The sequence below is a fragment of the Canis lupus genome, chromosome 6 (assembly GCF_048164855.1).
Source record: "Canis lupus baileyi chromosome 6, mCanLup2.hap1, whole genome shotgun sequence".
NCBI lineage: Eukaryota > Metazoa > Chordata > Mammalia > Carnivora > Canidae > Canis > Canis lupus.
The window spans coordinates 17,763,301-17,782,624 of record NC_132843.1 but is presented as its reverse complement, the minus strand read 5'-3'; positions in this window follow the sequence as shown (position 1 = coordinate 17,782,624).

The window sequence follows — 19,324 nt, the reverse complement described above, 5'->3', positions numbered from 1 at the left end:
TTCCACAGTGTCTGTACCTTTTTTACATTCCCAATAGCACTGCACGAGGGTTCCAGTTTCTCCACATCCTCGCTAATATGTATTTTGTTTGTTTGTTTGTTTTTAATAGTGGCCCTCCAGAAGGGAGGCCTCAGCTCATAGTTTTACTTTGCATTTCCCTGATGATTAGTGATGTAGAGCACCTTTTCATGTATTCATTGCCCATCCCCATATCTTCTTTGGAGAAATGTCCATCCAAATCTTTTACCCATTTTTAAAATCAAGTTGAATGCTTTGCTGCTTTTGAGTTTTAGGACTTTTCTGATAGTCTGGATATTAAGCATTTATTAGACCTGAGATTTGCAAATATTTTCTCCCATTTTGATGGTTGCCTTTTTATTCTGTTGATAGTGTCTTTTAAGACACAAAATATTTTGATTTTTATAAAGTGCAGTGTGTCTATTTTTTTCTTTTGTTCCTGTGCTTTGGTGTCATATTTAAAAATATCATTACCAGACCCAATGTTGTGATGCTTTTGCCCCATGTTGACTTCTAAAAGTTCTATTAAGTCTCACATTTAGGTCTCTGACAGATTTTGAGTTAATTTTGGTATATCATGTTAGACAAGGTCCAACTTAATTCTTTTGCATGTGAGTGCAAGAATGAAGGTCCAAATTCATTCTTTTGCATCCCACTATCATTTGTTGAAAAAACTATCCTTTACCCATTGAAGAGTCTTAGCATCCTTGTCAAAAATCATTTGGCCATATACACAAGCATTTATTCTTAGATTCTCTATTCTATTCCATTGGTCTCTATATCAGTTTATGCCAGTACCATACTGTTTGGTTTGTTGTAGCTTTGCAGTAAGTTTTAAAATCTAGAAGTGTGAGTTCTCCAGCTTTTCAGGATCATTTTGGCTGTTCAGGGTCCCTTGAGATTCCAAATGAATTTTGAGATTTTTTTTTCTATTTCTTGACAAAAAAAATCATTGAGATTTTGATAGAGATAGCATTGAATCTGTAGACTGCTTGGGATAGTATTGGCATTTTAACAATATTAAGCTTTATAATCCTTAATGAACATGGGATACATTTATATTTACTTATATCTTCTTTAATTGCTTTCAGCAGTATTTTGAAATTTTCATTGCACAAATCTTTTACCCCCTTGATTAATTTCTAATTATTCTATTCCTTTTAATGCTATTGTAAATGAAATTGTTTTCATAATTTCATTTTCAGATTGTTCATGGTTAATGCTTAGAAATACAACTGATTTTATGGGGTGCCTGGGTGGCTCAATGCATTAAGCATCTAACTCTTGGTTTTGGCTCAGGTCATGATCTCAGGGTCTTGAGATTGAGCCTGGCACCAAGCTCCATGCTTAGCAGGGAGTCTGCTTGAATTTCTCTCTCTCCCTCTCCCTCCCCCTGTATCCCTCTTCCTACTTGTGCTCACATGTGCTCTCTCTTAACTAAAGAATAAATAAAAATATTTGAAAAAAAAAGAAATACAACTCGTTTTTACTTATTGTCTTTGTATCCTGTTACTTTGCTTGATTTAGTTATTCATTAAAACTTTTTTGTGGACTCTAAGAATTTTTACATATAAGATCATATTATCTGCAAACAGAGGTAATTTTACTCATTTTCTGATTTGGATTTGTTTTATTTTTCTTTCTTGCTTAATTGCTCTGGCTAAAACTTTCAGTGCTCTGTTGAATAAAAGTGACAAAGCAGACATCCTTGCCCTGTTCCCGATCATAGGAAAAACTCCGTCTTTTATCACTGACTGTGAGGTTTACTGTGGGATTTTCATACATGGCTTTCAATATGTTGAGGTAGTTTCCTTTTATTCTTTGTTTTTATCACAGAAAAGTGTAGAATTTTCTCAAATTCTTTTTCTGCATCAGTTAAGATGATCTTTTTATCCCCTTCCATAATGTGGTGTATTATATTGATTGGTTTTTGTATGTTAAATTGTCCTTGCATTCCAGGAATAAATCACACTTGGTCATGGTTTAGAATCCTTTGAATATTCTGCTGAATTCAGTTTGCTAGTATTTTGTTGAGGATTTTTGCATCTGTGCTCATAAGGGATATTAGCCTGTGGTTTTCCTTCCCTGCAGTCTCTTTGTCTGGCTTTAGTATAGGGGTAATGCTGGTCTCATAGAATGAGTTAGAAAGCGTTCCTTTCTCTTCATTTTGTGGAAAATGATTGGTATTAGTTCTTCTTTGAATGTTTAGCAGAATTCACCAGTGAAGTCTTCAAGTCCTTTATTTGCTCTGAGATTTTGGATTCCTTCTTCTTCATTCTCCTATAGGTCTATTCAGATTTCCTATTTCTTCATGATTCCGTCTTGGTAGGTTTTGTTTCTAGGAATTTGTCCATTTCATAAGGTTATTCTTTGTTAGCATATAGTTAGTTGTTCATAGAACACTCCTATAATCATTTTATTCCTATAAAATCTATAGTAATGTCCTACTTTCATTCTTGATTTTAGTTATTTGTGTCTTCTTTCTTTCTTTTTCTTAGTTCATCTGGCTAAAGATTTGTCAATGCTATTAATCTTTTCAAAGAACCAACTTATGGCTCATTGATTTTTTTCTGTTGTTTTTCATTCTCTATTTAATTTACCTTTTCTCTAATCTTTGTCTTTCCCTTTCTTCTGCTAGCTTTGGATTTAATTTGTTCTTCTCTTTCTAGTTCCTTAAATTATAAAATTAGGCTGTTTATTTGAGATCTTTCTTGCTTTTAATGTAAGCACTTAGAGCTATAAATTTCCCCCTTGGCACTGCTTTTGCCATGTCTCATAAGTTGTGGTATATTACATTTTCATTTTAATTCTTCTATAAGTATTTTCTAACTTCACTGTGATTTCTTCTTTGATCCATTGGGTTTCTTTAAGTGCTCATTGTCCAATTTGTACAATTTTGTGAATTTTCCAGTTTTATTTCTGTTACTGATTCTGAGCTATCTCATTGTGGTTGGAGAAGTTACTTTGTATGATATTTTAATTTATTGAAACTTGTGGCCTAACATATGGTCTATTATGGAAAATGTTCTATATGCATTTGAGAAGAATGTGTATACTGTTCTTAGGTAGAGTGTTTTGTAGATGTCTCTCAGCTCTAGTTGGTGTATTGTAAGTCCCCTATTTTCTTATTTATCATCTGCCTGATTGTTTTATCCATTGTTCAGAGTGGAATAGTGAAGTCTCCAACTATTACTGTGGGACTGTCTGTTTCTCCCTTCAAAGGCTGTCAGTTTTTGCTTCATATATGGTCTATAGTTAGGTGTACAAGTATTTGTAATTCTTATATCTTCTTGCTATATTGAAACTTACTGATACATAATTTCCTCCTTTGTCTCTTGTAACTTTTTTTGACTTAGTCTATTTTGTTTGAATGCATTTTAATTTATTATTATTCTCATGCATCTTCTCTCCAAAATTAAATATGATCTATGAAATGCAGTTTTTTTGTATCACCAATATTTGTCATTGAATGAATAAGTGAACAAAGTACAAATGCAAACAGCTTTACATACAGAAGGCAACAATACATGAAAAAGCAATAGTGGGAAAACATAAGAGTCAGCAAATAGCTCAGAGATCTTGAAATTTAGGACTTGTGATCCTATTTGAATATATCAGTATATCATTTGTGTGAGTAAGCTATTTAACCGCTTTTAAAAATAATCAGTTCTTCAAGACACACAAACAGGCATACTCAATTGAATTTTCCATGTATGACTGTTTGAAGCATCTTCTTCTAAGTAGAAAAGAATGCTTTTGAAACAAAGTATTTCAGAAATTATATAGGCCAGATGGAAGCCATTGAGATGTCAGGCTATCCTTGTCTATTGTGTTCCCCAGTTGGTATTGGTTTGTTAGTGAAATAGTTGTATAACTTTAAAAAGAAAAAAAAAACTTTATAATACTTCTTAGTAATGGGCTCAGCCAGCCCCCAAAGTGACTTCTGGAACATCAAATTAGCTTTTGTGATAAATATTGCCGTGAAACCAGTAATTAGTTTCTAATGATCCTGCATTTTTCATCGGCTGTAAAGCCATAAGCAGATGAAGATTTTGGCTCCTTGGCAAACTCTTTTTGACACAGATACCTGGGAAAAGAAAAAAGAAAGATCTTTTGTGGTGCCCCAGGCCATAGAAATCTGGCAAGGAGCTCCTGTGCTTCCCCTCTGGAATGCACAGCAATTTATCCACCAATATTTTTAACTCCCTCCAAAATTGTGACTGTAAGCATTGCAGGTCAAGCTAATGAGTGAGTTTTTTTTTTTTTTTTTCTAACTCAGTCCTAAGGAAAAATAAAAAGGAGTGTCAGGCCTGTAGATGATTCTTTGGCCTGCAAAAAAAAAAAAAAAAAAAAAAAAAAGCTAAAGTGATAAACAGTAAACAGTAAGCCCTATGAAAGCAAGAGAAGAAAGTCCTGTTCCTTACTTAGATTTCATTTGATAAATTGGGATTTATCATAAGGACTTATTTGCTCATCTCATTCAAAAAAAATTTAGAGGATATTTTATATCCTAAACACCAGCCTAGTTGCTAGTATGCAAGCCTGAATCACATACTGTCCTGGCTCTTGCAAAGCTTATAATTTAGTTTTTGAGTGATGAGGTAGGAGAGAGGGATAAATAAAGCAATTGATGCAATATGTCCTGCATCATTATAGAAATTTCTCCAAGCACAGAGACAGAAGGAAAGAGCTACAATCTTTGCTATGAATGTTAGGAAAATTATAATGAGAAAGTGAATTTACCATTGAAATCACCTTAATGGATGAATAGGAATATTTAGGCAACAGAAATTAAGGTGAACAAAAATAAGATTGAAGGACACATTGTGAAACGGAATAGAAGTGCTTCTGGTGGCACGAGCAGGGGATGTCCATAAAAGTGACAGCAGGTAAGTTGCATAATGGGTTTCTGTAGTATCCATCCAGCATAAAGACTGACCAGTTGGTATTCCAGGATAAATATTAATGAGAACTCTATAAGCAGTCTGAGAACCAGTCACTAAGAACAGAGTCAACTCGGGCTTTGCTTTTAACAAGTAGGATATTCCAAATTCCTACTAACATCCCACTCAGAAATCTCTTTTTAGCTTTACATTCTCACCAGCATAAGTCTTGGCAATCCAGGAAAAACCACGAAAAAAAAAAAAAAAAACCACTGAATACAAACCAAGGGATGCTAAGTATATTTTTCCTTCTAACCTGTTCTGCTTTTTGACGTGGCATTTAATCTCTCTGAATTGCAAATTCTGTATCTATAATATGAGTGAGACCAACAGTTCTTCTTCTGGATCCCCTGATGAGCTCCAGAGGGTTCGTGGACACCCTGAAATGATATACAAAATCTTATGTGTATATACAGGTGCACGTCTTCCTGGGAGAAAACATGTAGTCTTTATGAGTTTTTCAAAGGCTTGATGACCACAAAAAACAAAACAAACAAACAAAAGACACTGAATTAAATGACCTTTAACTTCAGCTCAAAAGTTCCCTAGTTCTCTGAGCCTGTGTTCCATAGAAACTTAGTTGTAGGCCAGCATATCATCAACTTCTATAAAACAAGTAAACTAGTCATTTTTTAAAATTGTGCCATAACATATGAGAGCCTATCAATCATTTGTGAGGTAATGGGTTCTTAAACCAAATAACTTGCTGAAAACCACACAAAGATAGGCCGATGCTGCAATTTATCATCTGTACCAGTACATTTTTGAGGCGAAAGAGACACTAGATGATTGGATTCCAGAGCAATATGCTTACACGATGGATGTCCGAGGCAAACCAAACTGCTCCTTCCCATGCAAAAAGCAAATACAGGCAACCAACCAAGTACTGATCCAACTCAAAATTTAAGTTAGTTCTAGAGCTTCGGATGACTTCCTTCCCAAGATGAAGTTTACATTGGCTGTAATGCTCCCTGAGATTGATCGATTGTGAAACTTATTCCATTTTTGGAACAACCAGAAATTGAAGACCTTTAACAGAAGGACGTGAAGGTGGCAGATAGGAGCTGGAGAGACATCCCCTGGAGAACACTAGCAGTCCTCCATGCTCCATCTCACAGGATGACAGCACTTTCTCCTGATCACCTCAAGCATTCAGGATTTATCTGTAAGTTTTGGAAATCAGATTCACTACTGGATCCAGAAGTGACTGGCCTCAAGTGCAAAAGTCAAGATTCACAGAAGAAACTCAAAGGGACGATAAATAATATAAGAAAAATTATCCTCATTTGTGATCAGGAAAATGCACATTAAAGCAAAAAGTGATACCACTTTTGCTAATAAGTAGGCAAAACAAAATATTAGTAATAGTTAACACTGGAAAGAGGAGTATAATGTCTTAAATCCATATACCTCTGTATTTTGAAACTAATTATATTACTGCATTTTGTAATTTTAGAAAACTAAGTTAAAAATAAATGCAATGAAACAGAAATTAAGAATAGAGGAAAGCAAAAGAGAAAATAAAGGAAGAAGTAGGGGAAAACAGAGAGAAGGGGCAGAATCTTTGGAAAATATGAGCAGAGAGAAATTGCCAGTGACACAATAGTCATAGAATCCTTATGAACATGAACATATACAATCCAATTTGAAGTATTTTCATGCCTCTGATATAAACCTCTCCTTCAGGAAAGTCTGACACTCACAAAGATTTTGTGCAGTTGTTCTTGAAGCAGTGGGAGTAGGGGGAAAGGAGAAGCTCCAGACTGGGGACTCCAGCAGGATCAAGATTCAGGGAGAGGCAAAAGCTCAGAGCTAGAGTGACCATGAAAACCCAGGCTCCTGGGGATTTACAGAAATCTTGAGGAAAGCTTTGCAATCACCACAGAACATAGGAGAGGACATTTGTGGCAATTTCAAATCTCAAAAACCCAAATGAACCCAACTGATATCTTAGTGACATAGTGATATAAGAACTTCAGGAGTCCCTGTTTCACATTGTCTCTGTCAGGATTTCATTCATCTCTGTTCTAATCCACTATGTATTGAAGTTCTTTTTAATTCTCGGAGGGTGATTTTATTTCCACGCCCTTGGGCTGTGCTTCCCAATTGTCCCAATGCACCAGTCGTAGGCAGGGAATGCAAACGTTTGCCGTAATTAATAGCTCTTATTATCTTGTTTCCTGTAAGGCCAAAATCAATGGCAAATTAATAAAGTCACTTAAGGTACATATCTCACTGGTACCATCAGTTATTATGTGGATCTTTGAATTTTGCAAATAGAAACAATACCTGATGTTAACATAGCATCTCATGGAAGAGTTTGCCATGCACTTCAACATAGTAATTTGGTATATTTCTAAGTTGATATGTGACAGGATTGTACTCCAAGTACAACACAGGATACTAGAAGTATAAAGAGAATGCACCACTGTGAACCTGCTTGAAAGCAGGCAACAATCCACAGCTGGAGAAATAACATCCACCTAGATCAGGGTGTTACAGCACAGTAGATGATCCAAGGGGCCAGGAACACAGCTTAGCGGGGCCAATCTTATTTAGGCTGGGCTGGCTGATGTTCCTTGTCTTGGATACTCTCCACTAGCTCCCATCAGGCCCACTCCTTTCTCCCCTCTTTACTGTACCCCTCTAGGCTAACCCTTACAAACTGTTATCACCCAGGCTCACATAATGTCTGGTTCCTGGTAAGGTTCCTATGAGAGGCACACTCAGGATACTGGTGAGAAAGGGAAGGGGGTACAGAGAGGGGCCTGGGTATTTCTTGTCTGTTCCCTCTCTCCTTTGACAGTACAGCCTTGGCAAGGGCTCTATCTCTTCTCTGTGGCTTCTCTCCATGGCTCGACACCATATATCCTCCTATCCCTTCACACCTCAGGGTGGTAAGGGCTTCCAGCCATCTCTAATCTCTGGTATCTCCACCTGTAATTGGTTCTTTTTTAACTGTGCACATCTAGGTAGTGTTTATACTAACCCTATTCAATCAAGCATCTGAGTAGAAATCTCGACAGACTTTGCTCCATCTATGCTGAGACAAAGATCCATTTCTCACCTGTGCTCTCTATCTGTCATGAGTTAGCAGGAAGTAGTGATCAGGGTCTAAGGCTGATGGACACTCTGACTTCTCTGTATGAGGCCTCCATAAATGAGAGGTGGAGCTGAAAGATCTAAAACACCCTGGCCAGGAAGCAACACATGCAGTTTCTCTTTACAGTCCATTCACTACTAAAAGTCATGTTTCTGGCTCCACCTGACTACAGGTAGCTGGAAAATGTGGGAGTGTATATGGGTATTTGGTAAGCAATAAATGTCCCCCAACCCAAGGCCAAAGAAAGGAGTGGGCATTCCCATTCTGGGGAGGGTGCAGTAGTGATTTAAAGCAAATCTTCAGGGATTTGGAGAAATGCGGTTTCAGAAATCTACAATATTGTAACAGTGTTTGTGAGCACATGTTTTCATGTGCTCATAAGAGATATAAGATAACTCCAGCTGTGATATGTCAATAACTGGTAATGATAGCTTCTACAAAACCATTTTCCAGACCTGTGGGTTCTGTAGATTTTGAATTTTTGAAGATGATACTAGAAGTTGCTTAATATTGCAGGGAGGCTTTCCGTCTCAAAAATAAACATCCCTTACTTCATAATTTTGCTTGGGAATAGCCCTGATTATATTCTTCCAGTTATTATTCTCACCAACCACTACAACTCTTTGGGGGGTGATAACCCTGGGTAGAGACAGGTATAGTAGGCCTGAGATGACTTTATGTAATGGAGAAACTATCCCCATAGACTCATATCTTCTCTCTAACCCCCAAGGAACCACCTAAAGGAAAAGAATCGAGTTCACTCTGTTTTCCCCAAAACAAGAGATTTTAGTTCAGTTTAGCAATTACAATTACAGATCTCAAATATTCATGCAGTTGTTCAGTAAATATTTATTGAGCTTCTATTAGATGTCAAATGCCAGGCAAAGCTGTAGATACTGAAAATACAGCAGGAAACAGGCAAACACAGTCCTCCTCAACCTGCTCTCCTGGGAAAAACACGGGCATTAAATAATGAATCACGCAGTAAGTTTTTTGTGTCACAGATGTGACAAAACCTATAAGAAGAATTGCAAGAATGGGGCGAGAAACTTAAGAGGGCCGACCCAAGATCAGGAGTTTAGAAAGAGGTTGTGGAATAGGGTACTTGGTGACTGGTGACTACCAGCCTGGAATGAAACCTTGTTGTTCAGTGAGGCTGGGAAGGGGGGGAAGAGGGAGGAGTTGGGGGTGGTCTCATCTCTCCAGGGTTTCTAATGTAGAAAACACACACCTTTGGCGTGAAAAGCCTTGGCCTTGTCGGTTAGCTACTAGAGTTTCCCAAGCTGGAAAAAACCATTCTAGCAACTTCATGGCCAAAGTCTGACAAATAGACCCCTTGACCAGTGTGGGAAGTGGTCCTGCTTGAACTAAAGGGTCCCATCTCCACTTGGGCAGGCCCACCACGCCGGACCAGCCAGCAGGGTGGCCCACTGGAAATTGATTTGCCTGAGAGACCAGGTCCCCAGGCAGCTGAAGAGCCCCAGATGGAAGAGGGGCTCAGACAGACAAGTCCTTTTTTTCTTTTGGCCTGAGAGTAAATCTTCTATTCTTGTAAGAGAGAGGTGAGTACTTAGCAGACAGGAGAATAAGAAATAAAAAGCGAAAGGTTTACTTTCTACCAAAATCCTTAGGGTCCCCATAGACCCATGTATGGCAAAACATCCTACAAAAAGAGAGAGGCCGCATGCCCTTCTAAGGCAGGGAGAGGACACAGCACAGCCGGGGCATCGCGACGACCTGCGGTGGCAGTGCCCAGCAGTCACGGCGGAGCCCACGGCACCGGGGCTCCACCAGGGCAACTCACCTGCTGCTCGAGTCGTTGACAAGGCAGGTCCATACTCCTTGGCAGGCAGCAGAAGTCTCAGCAGCCGATATCAACGAAGGGGGCCAGAGCAGATGAGAAAAAAAATTGATGGACACCACCTGGTAGCTGACAGTAGTTATTCATGAGCACATGAGCGAAACCCCCTGAGAACTCCCAGGAATAATTTGAAGGGACTTTGTGAGGCACTGGATAACCTGCAATAATAAGCAATAGTAAGGGAAGCGAATGCCAGCAAAACACGGGTAATTAGTAGATAAGAGAGTGGATGACAATTTCTTTTGGTAACTTCACAAAGCACCTCTGGGTCAGAACTGTGGAGTGATAGGGTCTCAGCTATCCAAATTCCTCTTACAAGGACAAATTGGCAACCCAACACTTTCGAATCAATTTTTGGAGGGTGTCGGGGGAAATTTTCTACTGTAGAGGCAGAAAAAGCCCCATGACAGAGAAACCAGTCAAGAATCTAAAAAGAGTGAGTGTGTTGGGGGCCAGGGGAGACTATAGAATCAACCATAAAAAAGATCAGATGCCAGAATTTAAGGAAAGGAGAAAAGTCAGGGAATAAAGACAATGAACTCTAGGAGACCCGTTTTCAACCTGCTCCTGGGTTTGGTAGGAAGACTGGAAATGGGAAGAAAGGCTGAAAGACAAAGGAATTGGGAGGAGCTGGATGCTCTTCAAGCAGACAGACCTGCAGGCACTGGGATGAGCCAGACCAAGGTGTGAGGAGACCGGAAGATAGCAAGATGCCAAGTTGGCTGAACACAGATCCCTGCAGAGACCTCAGAGGCAAACGGGGCCAGATTGCTACAGAGGAGCTTAAAGAAATAGCAGGATTATATGGAGACAAGGGTTGGGGGGTGGGGAGAGAGATTTTAAAGAAAACTTCCCAGGAAAGGAGCTTTCCCTGTAAAAGCTCAGCTGAGACCTTTCAAACCTGGCCTGACCCCGAGGGCACGTGAGATAGGGATCCCGGGCCCCTTCCCACCATCCCCAACCCCCTCAGCCCCTGCCTTGCGCACAGCGCTCGGCTCACTGCCCTTCGAGGGTCAGAGTTCTTGCAGGAAGGCAACAGAAACCAACTCAGGCCCAGTTAAGCACAAAGTTGTGGTTTTCAGACACCGGTTAGTGTTCACAGAAACAACGAAACACCTGAAGTCAAACCAGATTTGGGGGACGATGTCCAAACTCCTACCACGGAACACTTCCAAGGGGAGCTCTGCTGGCGCCACCGGGTCCAGACGCTGGGGCAGGTCCCTCCAAGGCTCCAGGCTGCTGGCCACGAGCACCACTGCCCCGATGTCCCAGAACCAGAGAGAGGGTCTCCAAGGCCCCCCTAACTCCAGACTAGGCCGTGTCGGTGTCCTAGCCCCCGGGGAACCCGGGAGAACCAGTGTTTGGCACTTTCCACTTCCACTGGCTCCTCTGCCTGCCAGGAAGATCCACGAGGTGGTGGCCCCCCAAACAGAGGAGGATCCTTCAGACAGCCAGGGGCCGACTGAGGAGGGCCTGGCCTGTTAGCACCGGGCCTGACCACGAGCAGCCTCGCCGCGACAGGAAAGATCGCGTCCGTCCTGTCATTTAGGGTGGCCCAGCTCCGCACACCTCCTCCCCACCTATTCAGCCCCTGGTGCTGCGCGCTTCTGCTCCTCTTCCCCGCTGCAGGGCTTCGAGGGAGGCCTGAGTAGCAGCTGAGCAGTGCTGCCCACAGTCGCCAGGAGGAAGCAGGAGAGGGCGAGGGAGGGCAAGGGAGGGCGAGGGAGGGCAAGGGAGGGCGAGGGAGGGCAGGGGGGAAGAAGCTGTCTCTCCTCTGTGCCCAGGAGGGCCTGTGGCTTCTGCCCTCCCTAGCTTGAAGGGGAGGAAACAGGCTCTGTGAACATTCCCCAAAGTACAACTGTCCATCTGTTACACTTGGATGTAATGGGGGTGTTCTTTTTTTTTTTTTCTTTAATCATTTTGCTACATTTTACTGGTAGCTTCCATGCTGTTTAAGCAGGTAATCATCTATTCCTTAAAAACCCTGGCACGATCTATCAGAGAGTCTGCTTGGCTTTCTAATGAGTGATCATAATAGCTTGTGCTTGCTGGTGGCTCCTTTTTTGTTTTGTTTTGTTTTGTTTTGTTTTGTTTTCAGATTTACCAAGGTCTGATTTAATTGCCATAAACAAGGAAAAACAAGATCAAATTAACAGATGAAATCATAGGCTTTGGAGCTGATACATATTAATGAGCTCTTACTTTTGTGATCTGGCTAATAATGACCGCACACCTTGATAAAATTAGCCGAAAGGAAAACAAAGATACCAAGGCACTGCGTACTTGGATGCTTCCAGGCTGGGAAGCCCCCCATGCAGAGAGCAGCTTCCTGGGTGAGCCAGAGGGAGCGGGAGCAGGGCCTGCGGGACCTACGGGCACCCTTGCCCCCTCCTGAGCCCGCCGGAGGCGCCGGCGTTGCCCACTCCCCAGGCCGCCCAAGAAGCCGAGCAGACCCCCTTGGCAGTGCCCCAGTCTGAGAAATCAGACACAATATAAGCCACTCCTCGGTGGAATTCTCCTCAGTCCTTTTAACAGGCTTGCAGTATTTTACATCCGTAGGAAACCCACCTTTGAATTAGTGGTTTTGTTCTCTGAATTGTGCTTTGTATCTGCTCTAATCAAATTCCCTCTCACCCAGATAAGCATTAAATGTGGATCACATCAGAGGCGAACACTTGCAACTCCCTGCCCGCTCCTCGCGGAGAGGAGAACTTGCCTTTGTTATGGAAATGTTTCTCCGGAGCGAGCCTTGGCGGGGAGGCCCCACAGCCGCACGCACCCTTTCCGCCCCTGTCTGGCCGCACCGCTTCCAGCCCCGCCACTGCAGCTACAGAAACACACGCCATCGGATTTGTCAGCTAGCACCTGGGGGGTGGCACTGGGAAGCGGTGAAGGATGCCAGCTTGGAGTCTGAGAATTGGGGTCCCCCTCCCTGTCCTACCACCTGCAGCTGGGCATCTCAGCTAAGTCCTGCAACGTCACTAAGCCTCACTTTCTCCATCTGTACAATGGAGGTGATCGATATGTTTGCCTTCAAGGGCCGTTGACAACTGGATGAGTTAACATCCCTAAAGCACAGGGAACGGTTCTTAACACATAATAAGTACTTAAAATTTTCTGATTTTTACTGCACATGGTTTTTCTCCATTTTATCATTATCTCTAAATAAGCATTCTTGACATAGGTTTATACATTCAGGTGACGCCGTACAGTGGTGGTTTGCAAGTGGGGTCCTCATACTAGCATCATTAGTGTCTTATTAGAGAACTGGCTAGAAAAACAAATTCTCAGGATGCCTGGGTGGCTCAGTGGTTGAGCTTCTGCCTTCAGCTCAGGGCGTCCGTCATCCCGGAGTCCAGGGGTAGAGTCTCGAATCCAGCTCCCCACATGGAGCCTGCCAACCTCTCTGCATCTCTCCCTGTGTCATTCATGAATAAATAAATAAAATCTTAAAGAAAGAAAGAAGAAAGAAAGAAAAAAAGAAAGAAAGAAAGAAAGAAAGAAAGAAGAAAGAAAGAAAGAAGAAAGAAAGAAAGACAAAAGAAAGAGAAAGAAAGAAAGAGAAAGAAAGAAAAGAAAAGAAAAGAAAAGAAAAGAAAAGAAAAGAAAAGAAAAGAAAAGAAAAGAAAAGAAAGAAAAGAAAAGAAAAGAAAAGGCAAAATCTCAGGTTCTCCTACTCCAGGGGTTGGGTCCAGAAACCTACATTTTCACAAACTTGTGGGTCACTGGGGCACATACTCTAGTTTGAGAGCCATTAGTACAAGGAGAGTATGGTACAGGGAACTTCACTTAGAGGAAATGTTACCCTATAAATTTCACCAAAGATCTACTTTTTAATTTGTTGGCTATTTCTATTTCTGTTTCTGTTTCTGTTTCTGTTTCTGTTTCTGTTTCTGTTTCTATTCCTATTTATTGGGTTGGCATTTACAGAACTGACTTCAGTTGGCATATAATGAGAATGATAGCAAGCATGAAAATGAAATGAGCCATATTCTACTTCCCTTACATCTGAGCCTTTCCAAAACCAAGTTTCAGAGACAGTTAAAACTGTGCGTTCCATTTTGGTACCAAAGAAGAGAATCACTGAATCACAGCTCCAGCAGACCAGGGAAGTCTTGGGATAAATCAAAAAGACAGGAATCTATCTTCTCTTGACTCTGTTGGGATTTGGAACAGACAAAGAAGAAAAGGCTATGAAAAATGTAAATCTTTTTGTCCCAAAAGTTCCACAATACTAATGATAAACATGGGAGCAACTGCAATTTTTTTATTTTTATTTTTTTAACTGCAATTTTTTAAAATGATAAAACTACATTCTAAGGTCATAGACCTTTTGTGGGGTCTATGTGCACAAAAGATCGGTATTTATAAATTTGCCAGTCAGGGTTCAAAATACAAAAGTTCATGCTTTCTTATTAGGACCCATAATACTTTAGGTTCAACAGAGGAAAATTTGCAAGTTACAGTCATGAGAACTAGCATTTTGCCCTAAGCCATGATTTTGATCTAAATATGCTCTAATTTTAAGAGTCTTTTGTTTTAGAGATTGTGTTATTATTACTGTTAAGATAATAAGTGAAGATTTGTCTTAATAATTAGGCAAAATTAATGCTTTCTTCTATTCCCAGAAAGTGCCATGGAGCCTGAGGCAGCCGGTGCCACTCTGGGGCTATCCACAGATTTTACATCTTGAATTACTTGTACCCAACACTTGTAGCAAAAGTTCCTTTCAAGGAAGTTTGGCAACAATTATGTTCCCTGGCCAGGGCCTGACATCTGTCAATTCTATTACACTGTATGAGCTGTGACTGCTTTATGGAAGCAAATTGTGGCAACAGGAATGGGTCACATTACCGCATAGTCCCATCTCTTAGATTTAGAAGCCTTTAAAGATTAGAATTTCTCTGGCTTGCAGAACAATGTGCACGAAAACTAGGTAGGAATTACATAAAAGTCATTTTTCCCTCCACCTATATGTTAGCTGAAAGTTGTTTTTTTGTTTTGTTTTTTTTTGTTTTGTTTTGTTTCCTACTGGTGGTTTCAGCCTGTACCAGGACTATTGTTTGAAATTTAATTTCTCTCTACGTATTTTGGGATTTCTTTTCATTGCAATTTTTAGTATTCTAACGATATTAGCATAGTTAGGGTCCCCAGACAATATCCTGAATACATAAATTAGTTCATGGCTAGGCTCTTAGTAACTGGGAAATCCTGTTGGTTTGGCTTCAGTTATTAAAATAATGACAACGACAAGAGTCAGTGATGGCATAGCCATGAGTCACTGGGTAGCTAGATTCTCTCCTGTCTCTAGGAGGGCAGGGAAATTAGAACAAGGTTCTAGAAGATTGATAGATAGGTCATTTAGGCCTATTTAGGCCTTGATCAAGGACCCAGTTAGTGAAGAACAGTGGAAAGCAAAGCAAGAGTGAACAGTGATGAGACATTAATGATAAACACCAGAATCTCAGGCAGGGCTATAGACTGTGTCCTTCCACAGGTTGATTTAAGAGGTGGGAAAACATGTCACTGGTCTCACAACCTTCCCCTTCCTCCCCGTGTTAGCTGTTTCCTTCTCTTTATTAGACACAAGAAGCAGAAAATGCTGCAGTTATGTATGGGGATGGTGGAATCAGGGAGACATGGATCAAGATCTTGGTTTGTACTGTCATTTATAGTTATGCCACGTTGGGAAAGTCTCTTAACTTCTCCAGGCTTCCATTTGTCATCAGTCCAGGTGAGAATTTGATGAGTGTCATCTTGGCACAGAGTAGGCACTCGGTACCATGCTTCCTCTTCCACCAAGCCCTGCTCTCAGGTTATGAATAAAGTGGGCAACACTAGCAGAGAGGCTGAGCAGAGAGTTGCTGATCGCTTCTTTGTCTCTACCCATAACCTTCTTGTATGCTTTTCTGATTACTTTTGTTTCTCTTCTTTTCTTTCCTGCATCATGATGGTTGGGTTAGGCAGCATAATGCCCCCCCGCCAAAAAAAAAATGTCCATGTCATAATGCCCAAAAGTCTCGAATATGTTACCTTACATGGTGAAAGAAATTTACAGATGTGACTAAACTGAAGATTTTGAGACTGAGACATTATCCCAGGTTATCTGGGTGGGCCCCATGAAATCACAAGTGTCCTTATAAAAGGGAAACGGGAGCTTCAGGTCAAGGAAGGAGATGTGATAGCAGAAGCAGAGAGAGATTTGAAGATACTATGCTACTGGCTTTGAAAATGCAGGGAGGGACCACATGTCTAAGAATGTGGGAAACCTCTGGAAGGAGGAAGAGGCAAGGGAGTGGATTCTCCCCCGAGAGCCTCCAAAAGGAAGGCAGCCAGGTCAACATCTCGCTTTTATCCAAATGAAACCCATTTTGGACTTTTGGCCTCTAAAACCGTAAGATAATAAACTTGGATTGTTTTGAGCCAAAAAGTGTGCAGTAACTTGTTACAGCAGCAATAGGAAACTAATACGATGTATGCTGTTGTATAATTCAACATTGCAGTAAAAAAAACTACAAAGAGAAACAACTCTCCACCCAGTATAACTGACAGACTGATTTGTTAATTCCAGCAGTTCTGTACACTGCTCCAGTTTGGCCTTCAAAGAAGATGTATTGAAAGGAAATTTTTATTTAAAAGTGAGTGTGATTCACTTGGGAGAAGTAATCATGTATCAGAGGGGAGAACTAATTGCCTGGGATTCATTTTAAATATGGGGGAGGAGGGTTGAGTTGATCTTACATCTTGGTTTTTAAATCATTTTCAACGATTAGATTGTGGTGTTCATGGAGGAATTTACCAGAACATAGTCAACCCCTATCATTCAGCCTTCACACAGTATGCTGGAATGGGTTGAAAAAAGTCCAACAGAGCAAGCAAGCTGAGGAGAATCCTCTGGATTTCAGGCTACCACTTAGTCCCCAAGTCCCCCTGTGATGCTACAGGGTAGCATCACAATGCAACTGCCTAGTTGCTCTATGTTAAGGTTCAATCTCGCTCTCAAGATGTTTTTGCCTCATTTTGAACTCCTCTTTACTCTTCTGCCTGGCTCAGAGTCACCTGATCTCCACATATTTTCATTATTTACTGATGCTTTCTTTTTCAGTTTTTTTTTTTTTTTTTTTTTTTTTTTTTTTTTTTTTTTTTTTGTGGAGTGGCAGAGAGGAGCCTTGCCAGAGACAGAATCTAGGACCCTCTGACTAGGTCTAAAATACCAAGTCCAAAGATTGAAAACTGAGCCCTGAGTAACAGATTTAATCCCTAAATAACTGGCCAGATTTTGTTCTCACCAAAAAAGGGAAAAAATTAACCCACAAACCTCAGAGTTGGAGACCCATTTTCCTCTACCAGAAACAACTACAAGCTACCAATTTATAGCCCATAAAAATACATTACATAGATTACAACCGATCCCACCTATCAGGGTGCCCACTGCCTGGTGGGATCTTGGCCAAAATGGTCGGAGTTTTTGTAAAATCCCCTGCAAAAGCAGTGACTCACAACTTGGACGAAATGGGCTTAGGTCCACTAGCAAACCTCAAGGAAGGGGATGATGTTACACTCCTTTCTTTAACAAATATGCAGTAAGTGCCCATTATGCCTTGTGGGGAGACATTTTGGGGAACAAGTCACATCTGGAGACTCTGTGTCTTGAAAGTCTTCTCCATTCTTGATCCTCATTCCTCAAACTCCCAAGATAAGCAACCTTCCTCACAGTTCACTCCCCTGGCCAATCTTGTCTTGTGTGAGAGCACCTCCCAGTCATTTCACAAACATGTTCCAAGTCCAGGGAAACCTTTCTTCCTCCCAGAGATGAGGGAGCTGAAAGGGCCCCCAGTCCCTAAAGGGAGTGTGAGGAGCCTGAGCCCTTCCACCTGCCCCCCGGGGAGGGCATCTCTCCCAGCACCCATTCTGCTGGTCGTTGCAGCTCCCCTCCACACCCAGCCCACTGCAGGATTCCAAAAACAGATCCACTCGGAGTCTGTGCAGATTCACCCAGTCCTGGAAGAGGTTCTGGGCACGTGGAAGACAGCCTGGCTTCAGAAATGTCTTGCAGACTGTAGCTGTTAGGGCTTTCACATCAAGAAACAAGGGGGGAAGGGAAATTAAAAAAAAAAAATAGGTTGGGGTAGGTGGGGCCTGGATGGGATTTGTTCAAGACCAGATTTAAAACATTCTGCTCTTTTTGAAACAACTTACTTTGTAATCATTGCCTTGGCGTCTGGCCCTCTCTCATTTAACCTCGTCTGCCTGACTTTAAATTCATGGAACAGATTTTCACTGCCTTGGACTCCAAGCAGTTGGCTGGTAGAGTGTTCTTGGATGTTACCAAAAAAAGGCATTTGATACCATTAATCATATTGCCATATGTAATAAATTGGCCGCCTATGGTACATCGCCTAAAATTGTCACATGGTTCCAATCAGAGCTCTGCCAACTGAAAGGGGTTACTGGAAATTCTGACTCTCCCTTTCAAGCACGCCTGCTCTGGGTTCCACGGCCCCTCCTGCTCGCGCCGCACATTAATGACCTGCTGGCTCATCGCATGCACAAAGGCCAGTCCTTAGGAGGACGCACGTGTCCGGGGGTGCCACTCTATGTGGGCAACAACCTGCGTGGTATCCAAGTCACATCCTGACAATCTGTCTTTGACAGCCAGATGACTTGAAGGTCAATCCGACATCACTTAATTTGCTGTTTTCAATCTGCCTCTACCCCGATTCTTTGTCAACCTTCTTCCCAGGCCTCTCCCCTAACTTTCTGCATCTATTGGATTTAGGGGAGCAGTGTCCCCCCAGCGGGAATGCTGTTGTCCTCATCTTGGCCCACGGGAGGGGTGCCTGCCCCACTGCGGTGGGGACGCTCTAAATCCACTTGGGAACAATGGTTTCAGCACCCGGGAAGAGGAGGTGGACGGACTGGAAAGTGTTGGGAGTATCCTGCAGCCACCACTCGCGGCCTTAATGAGTTACATTTGCCCATTAGGTTTTCCTTTCTTTGTTTTTGCTCCTCTTTTCCCTCTGGCATCTTCAGGCTGATTTACGGTAAATAATAAGGAACTAAACATTTTCCCCAAAATCAGACCGTTGTTCCCCTTGGTTTTGAAACTTTGAAAGGCCTTTATGAAATGTTTTGGAATTCAACCCCAATTTGGGGTGGGGGGGGGATGGAAAATCCTGTGCGCATGTTTTAGATAAAATTTGTGTGAGTATACAAGATGTTTTGCCTGTGTGCGAGCATACGTGCACATGTGCCCCTTCTTTGTGCACATCTGTATGTGCAGATTCCAGCTGGGGCCAGGTACTGAAATCCTGAAATACAGTTTTTGTCTCATTTCCAGCAGCTCTAAAGCAGGAAGTACAGGAAATCTTAGTCACCACCACCCCCAACCCCCAACTC